This window comes from Equus quagga, chromosome 9 (assembly GCF_021613505.1).
Source record: "Equus quagga isolate Etosha38 chromosome 9, UCLA_HA_Equagga_1.0, whole genome shotgun sequence".
Taxonomy (NCBI): Eukaryota; Metazoa; Chordata; class Mammalia; order Perissodactyla; family Equidae; genus Equus; species Equus quagga.
This window is the reverse complement of record NC_060275.1, coordinates 18,101,952-18,115,077: the sequence shown is the minus strand read 5'-3', so window position 1 is coordinate 18,115,077 and position 13,126 is coordinate 18,101,952. Positions and strand designations below refer to the sequence as shown.

Sequence of the window (13,126 nt, the reverse complement as noted above, 5' to 3'; positions counted from 1 at the left end):
GGCTCCATCCTTCAAGGCTGTGTGCTTAAGAAAGTTACTTAGTCTTCTCATTTGTAAACTGAGATAATCACAGGACTCAACTCATAGGTTTGTGTGAGAGAAGGTGGGTTAAATGAGGTATACGTCCAGAGCAAAATTCTTAGAGCATTACCCCGCAGAAAGTAAGGGCTCCATAAGTGTTGAGTATTATCCTGGCTCCCACAACTCACACACCAAGGAGTCACGGATCCTGCAAAGCCAGCTCTCTAAAGCATCTGAGGAATGTAGGGGGAGGGGGATGCTCGCAAACCGCCAGAAGATGGAAACTCCAGGAGCTTGGCGCTCCTCCTCCTGGTTTAGTCATGGTTCTTACCAACTTGGTTACTTGGTTTCAGTAGCTGATTAGAAAAGGAGGAGCTGCCGGGAGCAGGTCCCCTAGGAAAGGCAGAAGCAACTCCTGGCAGCTCAAGGAAAGTCGAAGTACTAGGAGAAATAGATGCAAGAACCACGGAAGTATAGCAAACTGGCTGACTGTGGTCATTTAGGGCAGAGGGTGAGAGTCCCATGCACCCGAAGCACACTAAAGGCTTCACCGTTTTCTAGTACAACTATTGAGAGCAAAAAGGCTCTTTCAGAATGCGGCTTGCCTATAAAGGCAGGAGGATGTTTTTGAACTTTGGAAATAATGTTATGTTGAATAGAACATAGTAGATGTCCAAGAGATCCAATGTAGACAGCACAGCATGCCGTATCTCTGTTCCACACCTCAGCTTCAACCTGCCTGGCTGTCCAGGTCTTGCACCTGTTCCCACTTTCTCTTTTGGGGTTGCTTCTTAGATGTTTGAAATTTTCTTGGCAGGTTTTCAGTAGCAATCTGTTCCTTGTCACTTTCTTCCTGTATCCCACCAGTGTATTGTCAGTCTTCGGTCATTTACTTCAAGATGTACTGAGATATACATTGCTCATAATTATGCTCTATGGTTAAGGCACAGCAAAGCTTAAAGGATTTAGCAAGAAAAAAAATACTTGGCAATTTATTTGTATAAAGGTCGATGTTTTCTAGTAGGATTTTTTTTTCCCCTCCAGGTGGGTGGGGTGTGGGATAAGCAGAAGAAACAGAAGACCTGGCTTCCTTGTGGGTGAAAACTCAAAGTTGAAACCATGGCAAGAAGCCCTTCCTTTCTGCTGCTGGGTGGAAAAGGTGTGCTTTCTGAGCTTCCACCGCCTTTTGGCTTCCTGTCTCTGGAAAAGACCCATAAGAGGAATGCCACGGGTCACAAGAGTTATTTGGCTGAATAAATACACATGAGTGATTAGGGGAGAATTACAAAGTCTTCTCTAAGTAACCGAGTCAAAACTAACAATACTCAGTTGTCAGAACATCAAATGAAGCTGCCCAAACTATCACCCTAGATGTGTCCAAGTATTTTAAAGACTAGCTGTTGAAGACAATGTTTGATGGATGTAGTTTTGTTTTCTAGCTTATGAGAACGAGAGCTCAATGGAGGAATAATAGAGTGTATGCACTTGGGGAGGGAAATCCAGTGATTGTAGATCAGAGATGCTTGGCAAGATGAGGAATGGATAAGGGGTATTTTAAAAAAAAACAAAGGATTGTGTTTTTACTGCCAAATTTATGGCTCAATTCTGATTTATATCAGTAGGATTTGTAAGCTGTCCTTTGCCCGGGGTTTGGCAGTTTGGTATGTACTGGTGGTCTTAATCCAGTATCTGGACCAGAAAGCAAATGTTTTCATCCTTGGAATCCCCGTTACAATTGAAAATTTTCCAAGGAGACGGCAGAGGCCAGATGGGAGTGAGGCATGCATGGCCCCGTTCGCACTAAGTCCTCAGTTGGCGTTCTGTTGCTTTGCGCTTTCTTCCTTCATTCCTGAACACTTATGAGTGCCTAATGTATGCCAAGCTTGACAAGGCCCCAGAACACTAGATGCTGGGAATTTAGAGCAGTGAATCCAACTGACCTCATCTTTGCCTCATGGAGTTTGCATTCGAATGAGAGGGAAAGGAATTAAAGATGCAATATAATTAGAGTTGACAGATTTAGCAAATAAAAATACAAGACACTCAGTTAAATTTGAATTTCAGATGAACAATGAAGCATTTTTTAGTACAAGTAGACTCCAAAGATGGCATGTGTTTTATCTGGCAACCTTAAATATAAAGCTGAGTAGGGTAAGAGCTGTGGGACAAGAAAGCAGAGTCAAGGGCTAGCTAGGGAGGAAATGGTGCGATTTTAGTTAGGGTGTGAGGGAACTCCCTCTGACAAGGTGACAATTGAACGGAGACATTACTGAAGGGAGGGAGGGAGCCAGGCAGGTAGATAACTGTGGAAAGAGCATCAAAGAGAGCGGGAATAGCACTGCAGAGGCCCCGAGGTCCAATTCCCATGTCAAGAATTGGGCTCCGCACTAGCAAGCATTTAATAACTGAAATGGGTTGGTCTAACTCTACATCAGTCCACAGTTGTATTAACCATTCATATATATATATATTTTAAGATTTTATTTTTCCTTTTTCTCCCCAAAGCCCCCCAGTACACAATTGTATATTTTTTAGTTGTGGGTCCTTCTAGTTGTGGCATGCGGGACGCCGCCTCAGCATGGCATGATGAGCGGTGCCATGTCCACGCCCAGGATCCGAACCGGCAAAACCCTGGGCCGCTGAAGGTGCCCCGGATAACAGATAAAGAACAGTTTTCCAAGTGCTACCTAGAGATCCACAGCTCTAAGACAGAGAGAGGCCTTCCCTGGGTTTATATTTGCTCATGGGCTTTTGCTATTTAATTCTAAGTGCTTATTCACATCTTATCTAGGACAGTAATAAAAAAGGAAAGTTGTTTCTTCTGTGACAAGCTTCCTAGCAGAAACAATATAAATATTTTAACACAAAATAATATAGGCTAAGAGAAGGAAAATGGAAACACAGCTTTTTTCCCAGATCTGCCCTGTGCGTGCCTCAGATCCTACCCACCTGATCAGGCGGGAATCCTACAACGGTCTTGGTTTTCCAGATGGCAAGACTTTTCCCCCTTTCTTTTTTTTTTTAAAGATTTTTTTTTATTTTTTCCTTTTTCTCCCCAAAGCCCCCCAGTACATAGTTGTATATTCTTCGTTGTGGGTCCCTCCAGCTGTGGAATGCGGGACGCCGCCCCAGCGTGCCTTGATGAGCAGGGCCATGTCCGCGCCCAGGATTCGAACCAACGAAACACTGGGCCGCCTGCAGCGGAGCGCGCGAACTTAACCACTCGGCCACGGGGCCAGCCCCCACTTTTCCCCCTTTCTTATGGCAAGATGCTCTGGATTTGCTAAGGATAAAGGGCTCAGACCTTTTCATTGAAATTTTTATTATTTATCCAAATGTTTTATTATTTAGTAGGTTCCAGAGAGAAAGGCTTTGGGATACTTCTGTGCATGATCTCTCTTTCCTCTCTGGTCACCTGGCACTATGACCTCAGACTGGATGGATGAGATGGACGATGAGGCTGGAGTCAAATTAGGAAAGCCTTGAAGGGGCAAAATCAGCAAGAGCCAAAACTGGCTACCCCCAACCCCAGCCTGGATGTTGAGAACCTAAACTACACCTAGAATCTGTGTTAACATGACTTAGCTATTCCATTGTCTTAATTAGCATTTTTTCTATTCTGCCAGAACTTTCCTGCCCAAGAAAATGGTTTGATTGTTTCTTAGAGGAACTTCTCCAAAGACCTATCAGCTCTTCAATGGAAAAGGACACAATAGTTTGTGCTCTAAGATTCTTTAAATCCCTTACCTTGAAGTCCTCACCTTGCTGTTTCCACCAGTCCTGGATTCTTCTCCTTCCTAGCCAAGTTCCCACACCGATAGACCCACCTTAAACCAAGTGTCCAATTCTCAATAAATTCGCGCCTTACCCACCTCCCTCAGAGACCCTGCCCAAGTTTTCTGAGGTGGCGTTCTCCCTTATGTACCATGGTCACCCTTGAACTCAGCTTTGCCTTATCAATAGGTTGTGATGGTCATGTTTGGGGATCCAACTTTTAACAAGGGGACACTTTTTTTTTTAGAGGAAAGGAATAACATGGTTTATTCCTAAATAAACACGCATTTAATATGATAAACTGGTTGTTTAAGGGCTGTTTGGTGGGAAGAAATTCATTGAAAAGAGGTTTGTGATTAGTTAAGAAGTCTGTGTGAGAGAGAGTTGCTTAATCCAAGGCAGCAACCTGGGCAGGAACTGGGGGCGAGCATGTTGAGAAGGGTGCAGAAAGAACTGGCTGCATTCTCCTCCTGGATTTGGAGGAGGGAGTGGAAGATGATCGAGGGATGGAGAAAGGAGTGTGGGGCCATTGAGTGACATGCGGGTGGTGGAGGACGGAAGAGGAGGAGGTATAGTTTTGGACCTCCCGAGTTGTAAGTGGTTGTCAGTCATTTCTCGAATTTACTTGGCAATTCATTGTGGAGTTAGAGGAGATATTAGGGCCAGAAACACAGATTTGGGAATCCAGAAGAAAGAGATACTTGAAGCCCTGAGAGGGATTGTTTCCCCAAGAAGCACAGATTTAGGAAAAAAGAGGGCCAAAGATAGAACTTTGAGAAAATCCATATGTTGCAGAGGAATGTAGGAAAATCGGCAAAGAAGAAAGACTGAGAAGGAATGATCTGTATGGAAGGGAGAAATGTGCAGCGGAAGTTGAGGGAAGAGAGAATTTCAAGAAGGGGCTGGTGTCAGGGGCCCCATGCAGAATTCTCAAAGTAGGGAAAATCCTTCAGACTACAGTTTAAGGGAGGCAGCCAAAAAGGGGCCCAAGGGTTTACTTTATGCCTCTAGAGGAAGGGTCTTTATTCTCGTTGGCTTAATTTGTGCTTAAAGGGTAAGAGGAGGATGGATTAGTTAAAACAATCTAGACAGACAGGCAGCACCTGTAGGGCTTCCTTTGCAAAGCTACTGAGTAGCGTGCGTGGGGCATGGTGTCTAGTGTGTCTAGTGCCCGAGGCAGCTTAACTGGTTGTGGTTTCTGCTCTGAATTTTCCACGTGCTACAGTAGAGTTGCTTGAACACTGTAAGTGATGGACTGGGATGTCTAAGATGGGAGAAAGGTCAGAGCAGAGGCCCCGTCTGGAAGGAGGACCCAGGAGCTCTCTGTAGTGGTGCAGTCTACATTGCACTTTTACGTTTGGCGAGAGGCTGAGGTGGAAGCAAAAAAAGTGTGGTCATGATTATTTACCTGATACTTGGAATGAGTTTATTCAGCACCACATGCATTTTATTTCCCCAAATCTAGACTGTCAGTGCAGTGAAACTAAGGAATACAGGTTTTCACTGTGTCCAGCAAAAGTTGAGCTTGTCCACTCAAGGAAATGTTTCGAACCCAGTGGCCTTTATAGTCTCGATGGATCACCTATATATTTACCTCTAAATTAAATACAGGGAGTACTATCCTAGTATGTCATGTACATTACAAATTATACACAAAAATGGGAGGCAAAGAAGGCTGAAATTATGATGGATTAAACAATGTGGTTACAATTTAATTTTCTTTATTAGTGGTATAACGTGTTTTGTTCTCATTAAAATTCTAAATGTTGAATATGCCGCTTTTTGGGAAGTCTTGATCTAACACATTCTGATAAAGCAATTTGAAGATCTTGTTCTAAGTTCAGTTTACTTCAATGTTGGTTGTTTTCAACGCTGTCATAGTGGGAAGAGATGCTTCACAAAGTTATGTGCCATTGGAAGAGGTGGGTTATTTTTACCACTTAATGACAATGCTTATTTTTCAATCTCACCTACCAACTATGCAAAAGGCTTAGTTGAAATTTGGGTGATGAATCTGTTTCCCATCATTGGTCAATTGTTTCTGAATGTAAACTAGAAGAAGTTGCCTTTGCATTTCTATATTTTAAACAGATAGGTTCAAACACACTGAAACTATCTGGGTTTTTTTGACAGTTTAGAAAATACTGTTTATATTTTAAGTGAACATATCTGATAGTTGTCAAAAGTGATATTCATACATAATTTTAAGTACCAAATCACGAGTGATTTCTAAACATCAGTTGCTAAAATGCTCTCTCCATAGCATGAGTTTCTTTCTAAAAGCAATCACTTCCTTTTTGTGGTTAAAATATTATCTTTACCTCAAAGGGACAGATTAAACAGGTTTTTGTTCTAACAAAATATCTGTCAGCATATTATGGATAGCATTTACCAAAAAAAAGGTGGGCAAATTTGAAACCACTCTTTTTAAAAGACAATGCATAACTTATCTTTAAATTTTTGCCATAACATAGCCAGCAACCACGGTGTGATACACAAGATTTCAATAGTCATGTCTCATCCTTCAAAGTACGGTAAACAGTCCCTCTTTAAAGGGACCGTTGTACAGTCCTTCTTACACCCCCTCCCCTATGAAAATAAAATTAACCTCACTGGTGATATCCTGTAGCGATCTGTGAACTTCTGGCTTCCATTTCTTGGCTGCAGTAACTTATCTGTGAATGATTCAGTGATGAATTTTGTGTGTAGGAACTTTTGTAATTTAATCCTGGAATTTTAAGTTCCTGTATAGAGGCCACTTCTTTAGTTGTTATTGCTACATAGTTAAAAACAATTATATATTGACATCTGTTGCCAAGCTTCCTCTTTTTGCTTGAGGAAGATTGTCGCTGAGCTAACATCTGTGCCGATCTTCCTCTATTTTATAGTGGGATGCTGCCACAGCGTGGCTTGCTTGACAAGCGGTGTGTAGGTCCGTGCCTGGAACCCGAACTTGTGAACCCTGGGCCGCGGAAGCAGAGTGCGTGAACTTAACCACTATGCCACCAGGCCAGCCCCTCTGCAAAATTTTTTATTTAGTTGTTCATAAAAAAATCAGTTTTTTCAGATATGTCATCATTGGAACAGGATCAAGCATCTACCCTAGGCGGCGGCATGTTAGAAATAGCTGTTCTTTTCTTTCAACAGTAGAGCAATCCTCCCACATCGTGTAATTTATTCTAATACGTGTTTCTTCAAATCTACAGCAATATTTTCTAAGCATCTTCCAACTGTTTGCTGACAAATGAATGTATTTTATTTTGCAGTCTATTTTCTGGTTATTATTTTCATATTTTAACATTTTTTAATTTATATTTGTGTTTTCTACCTTTCCAGAAATAACTAAGGTTTCCCCAGTGATACGTGGCTTTGGATCTTAAATAAATTTATCATTAAATTATTTGTATTTGACCATCTCTTATCTCTAAATGTCATTGAAAAAGAAAACCCCTATAGGCATGCAATCAATCTTGATGTTCTGAACACCTAATTTTGTTTTCCTTCTTCTCCCCAAAGCCCCCCAGTACACAGTTGTATATTCTAGTTGTAGGTCCCTCTGGTTGTGCTGTGTGGAACACCGCCTCAGTCTGGCCCGATGAGCGGTGCCACGTCCGTGCCCAGGATCTGAACTGGCGAGACCCTGGGCCACCGAAGCAGGGCGTCTGAACTTAACCACTTGGCGCTGGGGCCGGCCCCCTGAACACCTAATTTTTAGGTGCCTTTCTGTATGTGATGGCACTGGGGAGACCTCAGTGAACCAAAGTATTATTGTCCCTGACCTCACAAGTTTCTTGTCTCATGGGGAGAGAGCCAAATACACTTCAAATACCATGTGAAAAAGACAACTTAGGGACACATGTCAGGGCCACCGGTACTCAGCTTGTATATATGGGGGGAGGTCAGGGAAGGCTTGTCCAAATGCGTGACATAAATTTAGACCTAAAGATACATGAAGAGTTAGTTAGAGGAAGAAGTGCAGGGAAGGGTGAGGAGAGTCTTCCAGAAAGAGGGAACAGCAGTGTTTTGAAAACCTGAGTGAGAACAATCAGGTCTCACTTGAAGAAGAAAAAGTTCAACAAGACTGGATGTTGGAATGTGGGGAGGGAAGGGCAAGGGATGTGGACAGGCAAATGGTTGAATCATGGGAGAGCCTTCTAAGTCACTTTTACCGAGTCTGGACCTCATTCTAAGGCCAATGGAGAGATGTGGAAAGGTTTGAGGAGACAGGTGACAGGATGATACCTTTAGAAAAGTTTCTAGAGTTTTCAGTGCGGAGAACGTATTGAAAATTGTCCAGTTTGGAGAAATGGAGACCGGTTAGTGACCACTTCTAAACTGAGGTGATGTGCCAAAGGTTGACTCGGGGTGATGGATATGGAGAGAAGGGATTGGAATCAACAGATGGGAGATAGAATCCACAGCAGGTGGCAATGGAGTAGATGAGAGAATGGAGTCAAGGGAGATGGATCTGGTTTGGTGGGTGTCTGGCGCTGTTTCCTGGAAACAGGCTCTGGACACTCTGCAGATACACCTGTGAGGGAGTGAGGAGGGCAGGATTAGGCAGAAGAAGAGGCTGACCCACAATGCTATGTTGACTAAGGCCTCAGCCAACCCACAGGGAGCTCTGGAGCTGGGATGGCCCTTCAGAATTGGCTCAAATTAAGGCAAGAAGGCCAAGCTTTGTATCTCTACATCAGCAGACATCGGCTGCTCCCTGGGAGGGAGTATAAACTTGGATGAGACAGTTCCCAGGAACTGGCACAAGACAGCAGCCAACCTCATTTGCATGGAGGGACTCAGCTGTGAGTGGTGAGCAGCCAATAATCTCAGCAGCCATGGGACAGGGGTACCCCTTGAAGAGAGGTTCTAGACAAAGCTCTATAGTATCCCCTATGGTGGCAAGAGATCTATGTTTACTTTGAGACATGCTTACTTTTAGGTGCCTGTGGGTTTATTATCCATTTCTTAGTTCACAAGGAACTAGTTCATTTCAACTATGGGATACACAAGGCATTGTGCTAACTGGTGTGGATGGTGGGGGTGCTCGGGGGGGCGGCAGATGCAAAGAGGAAGATTCACATCCATAGTGCCCAGGGAGCCTCTGTACTGCAGGGGACCAATAAACTCCCTTCTTAGGCGGAACTAAGTCTCCATTTCCTGCGTATTCCCTTCCCCTTAAAGGATTAAGCCTGATTGCTTTTCCTTTTCTCAGATAACTTTTTAGCTTTCTCTTCTTTCTCTTCCCTTCCTCTTGGATTTAGAGAGTAGGAAACAAGCCCAAATACCAGTTCCTTTCAAAGAAGCCCAGACGTAATGTAAAATTTAGAAAGAGTTAGAAAAATCTTAGAGTTCTTAACAGACCTTGTCCTTTGGCCCTGAAGATGATTCTTTGCTGGTAGCCCTACCCCATACTTCTGGCCCTTCTTTGATTCTCTTGAGTCCATGAAACACTTTCTTCAGTCCCTACCCTTCTCTTTCCTCGGGCAAGGCTGCCTTTCTAGCATTTAGACCTCAAGAGACAGTGAGAGATAAAATAAGCGGATCCATCCAGTAACCAGGACTTCGGAGCTCACTCAGATATCTAGGGGCCTCTGGAATAATACCCAACTTCGAACAGTTAAATCAATTAAACAAGGAGGCCATTAGATTGAGGTGGCTGTAATGAGGTGGTGGCCTACATAAGCAAACCATAATCTAAGCCCGTAAATACCTCAAGGTTACGAATTTGAAACGCTATGGACAACCAATCACAAACAGCCAATTGGGCTTTAATCGATAGCCAATCAAATCATTTCCTTTCTTTGCTTGCGCCTTCTCTGTCTTTCCCCCTGGCTCCGGTAGGGGGAGCGCTCCCAACCGCTTCCGGTTTGGCGCTGCCCTATTCCATCCCAGTTTGCTCAAATAAACTCTTAAAACTTTTAATACGCCTCAGTTTATCTTTTAACAGAACACAACCCCCACCCCTTCAGGTCTCTGAGTAAAGGACCTTTGCAGACATTTCCAAACTGAGGATTGGAAAAGGGGAGGAGGCTTTGCTACAGAAAATCTGTGATGAAATCACTGACAAAGGATAAGGGGAATTGTTCCCTAGACCTCCCCACAGTCTATTTCTGGCAGGCTAATAATAATTTAAATCTGGTTATGATTTCTTTCAGCATTTTTTTCATGTTGTCAGAAAAATACAAAAAAAACCATCTCATTCTATCAATATTTTGATGTTAAAAATAAAAGATTTTTTTCCTTTTCTGTGCTGGCCACTCAGTACAGATCTTTAAATTACACTGCTAGTGTCGAACAGCGTAAAACTTCCTTTAAAAACAAGCCAACAAATTTAACATATTAAACTCCATAAAGGCCTAGGCCTCGCTTAGTTTTCAGCTAAAAAATGTGTAGCTCAAGTCATGGGGCCCTCAGTTTAAGAGTGGTTTGCAAGGCCTTTTGATAGTGAGATAAAGAAAAGACTTTTCTTTTTGTTTTCCTTCTCCTTTCCCTCAAGGAGCACACCTTTTGTGTGCTCTGCCTAACAAAGGAATTTCCCAGTTTCATTGTGGAATTTGGAGGGAAAGTATGATGTGTAGACTGATAGCAATATGCGCCTGCAAAGCGGCTTCAAACCACAAAAGGATTAAAAAAAAAAAAAAAAAAGCTGAGATTTTTGCAATACACTGATTGGAGGATAATGTAAGACATCGAGAGTTAGCAATAAAAACAGCAACAACAAAATCCCAAAGGATTTGGAATTCCTTTAGTTTCTATTTGGCATAAGAATAATATGATTTCTTTGTTCTGCAGTCTCTTATCTACAGCACTCAAATAATAGTTTATTTCATTCTTGCAGTTGAGTTACTTCTATTGTTGCCCAAAGCAGAGTGGGGCCCAAGATAGCCTTACGTAGGTGGAATAATAGCCTAAACTTTTGTATTGATTTTTTGCAAGAGGGGCAGTGTCATTTTTTTTAAAAAACTTACACTAAAAACTTTTTTTTCTGCTGTGAAATTCAGTGATTTCGCAGAATGGATTAAAATGGGTGCTGTACTTGTAACTATTGGTCTATCTGGCAAAGGGGTTTCTCCGAAATCTTTATAAAAATAGAACTGAGATAATTTGCAAGAAATTATTATCTTTTACTTTTCTGGTTGTTTATGGTTTTTAAAAGCAGATGCAATGTTATCTGTTGCCATTTGTACAAATGATGAATTGTGCTTTCAAACTAATTTCTTCCAGCCAAACCTTGACCAGAACACTGAGCTTTATACGAAGCTCTGCTCAAAAAGTATTTGGCATTATGAAGCCGTGAGGCAGTTCCACCACCGAAGACTCTTTATGAGAAGCAATCCAGACTTGAGTTTTGGTAGTACAATTCTTGTGACCATTCAAACACTGCTGCCCTGTGCTTTCAACGCTTAAGAGAAGGGAATGGGGGAGGGGCAAGAGAGTATTTTAAGTAAACAAAGATTCCGAATCTAGGAAACCTAGGATTTACTACAGTATGTACAGTATGAAATTCCGTATATTGTAATGTGTGTAGCTTATCAAGATTTCAGATAAGCGTGTCCTTGTATACCGTTCAAAGCATGTAGTGTTTTTATATGCATATTAATAAAGGCCCACCTTTGGGAGAAGAAAAGGCCTCCTTTCAAATGAAATCAAGCCCAGGTACAGCTGAAACTCAACCCACAGAGTACCGGCACTGTTTTCAGGCTAAAGGATGAGAGTTTCAATTTCATTATCTTGTAACACTGATAAATGTGATGCCGTGGCTGGCAAAATTTGCAGATTACATAGGTCTTTCTAAACACATTTAAATAGATGTCCCAATTTATGCGCCCCTCCAACCAATTTGCTGTTTGAAATTAAAGACCAACAACTCTTCTGTGAGACAATCACTCGGTTCATTTACATGAAAAGTCTTAAATAGCAAAAAATTCTACTTCCAATTTACATCATACAGTGTCCCCATAACAGAGAACAATGGCTTCCTCAATGGAAGTTAATGCAAAGAAGAGGCACACTGAGATTTAAAAAAAAACTCTTCAGTATACTTTGCAAATATTAACCAATTAATCTAATTTAAAATAAAATACTCAGAAACGCTTCCTAGGCTGGGAGTTTTCACTGCTACTCCAGTAATACTAGAATCTTCAGAGTCCATTCAAACAGGAGTGAGCCTTTTTAAGAGGTTATGGTGACATTTTTGCAGATCCTTCCATTTTGTCCTATTTCCAGGGTAAGCACAATTAGCTTGACATGGGGTTTCTCTCTCGCTTTAAAAAACCTTTCAATGGAGCGCATGTCTGAATCATGTAGGAACCAGGACACAGGACTGGATAAATAGCATGCCTGATGTGGTTCTAATGTGTTGTCTCGCTCTCGGATGTGTTAACGATTATGCACCTTTGTGGTCTTTACCGGGTTTATAGATGTATCTTTCTGCGTTCTGTAGGCTATGACCACCTGCTGTATGTACAATACGTGCTTGTTACATTTTTGTACACCATCTCCCTTCTTGAATTTAAAGACCTAGCTATTACATCTTGTTTACTCAATATCATTCCTCCATTTAAAAAAAAAAAAAACTACATGAACTGAACATGCCATGTTCCAATCTGGCCCCAGTGGCTTTTTCTCTGAAAGCAAAACGTGTGTCTTTTACACCAGGGCTTTCTCCCCACCCCAGGGGGTGTCTTCCATTCTTTTGTGGCTCAGTTTAAGGCGAAAAGGGCTCCAAACCACTAACTGCACAGAAGAGAGCCCCTTCTTCCACCTCCAGGGAGAATTTCAGATTAATTTCTCTGAAGATAGCGTGCTCTCCTCTTACTTATTTGCCACCATTACGAGGATAACAAAACACCACCTTGGCTTCAAGATCCTGGGTAGAGGCTCACGGGCTTTTTCAACCATCTTTGGCGAGGCCTTGCTTCCTTCCACTCGAGTAAGTTGCGGCTTGGGGCCATGGCAAGGACTGGGTGAGAGCCTGAAATGTCGTTGGAAAAAAAAGCAGCCCTCCCTCCATCCCCTCACCACCACCACCCCGCTCTCCGGGGCGAAGTTGCACTCCAGCAGCCCCATATGGGCGAGACTTGGCAGGGCTGCGGGGCGCCTCTTCCCTCCGCAGAGGCGGCTCCGGCCGCCCGTCCGCGCCCGCCGGCCGCGGGGCTTCGCGCTCTCGCCTCCCCGCTCCCCGGAGCCTCCCTTCCCCCACCGGCCGCCCCCTCCCCCTCGCCCGCGCTCCCTTTTGTTCGCTCGCCGCTCGGGCCGCGCCGCCGCCGCCCGGGCCCGCACCCGCAGCCGTAGGCCCCGGCGTGGCGGGCCACCGCCGCCGCCGCCGCGC

The 13,126-nt window shown here is 43.2% G+C and overlaps 1 protein-coding gene and 1 pseudogene across 1 annotated transcript in view; one reads left to right on the top strand and one right to left on the bottom strand.

Annotated features, from left to right (window-relative positions):
* Window positions 1–12,864, bottom strand: part of LOC124244965 (inositol hexakisphosphate kinase 2-like) — a 78,338-nt pseudogene extending 65,474 nt beyond the window's left edge.
* ZNF532 (zinc finger protein 532) overlaps window positions 12,709–13,126 on the top strand; it is a 108,537-nt gene continuing 108,119 nt past the window's right edge. The window contains exon 1 of the mRNA XM_046670953.1: window positions 12,709–12,727. The gene's annotated coding sequence lies outside the window, so the exon portion shown is untranslated. The remainder of the gene's footprint in view (window positions 12,728–13,126) is intronic.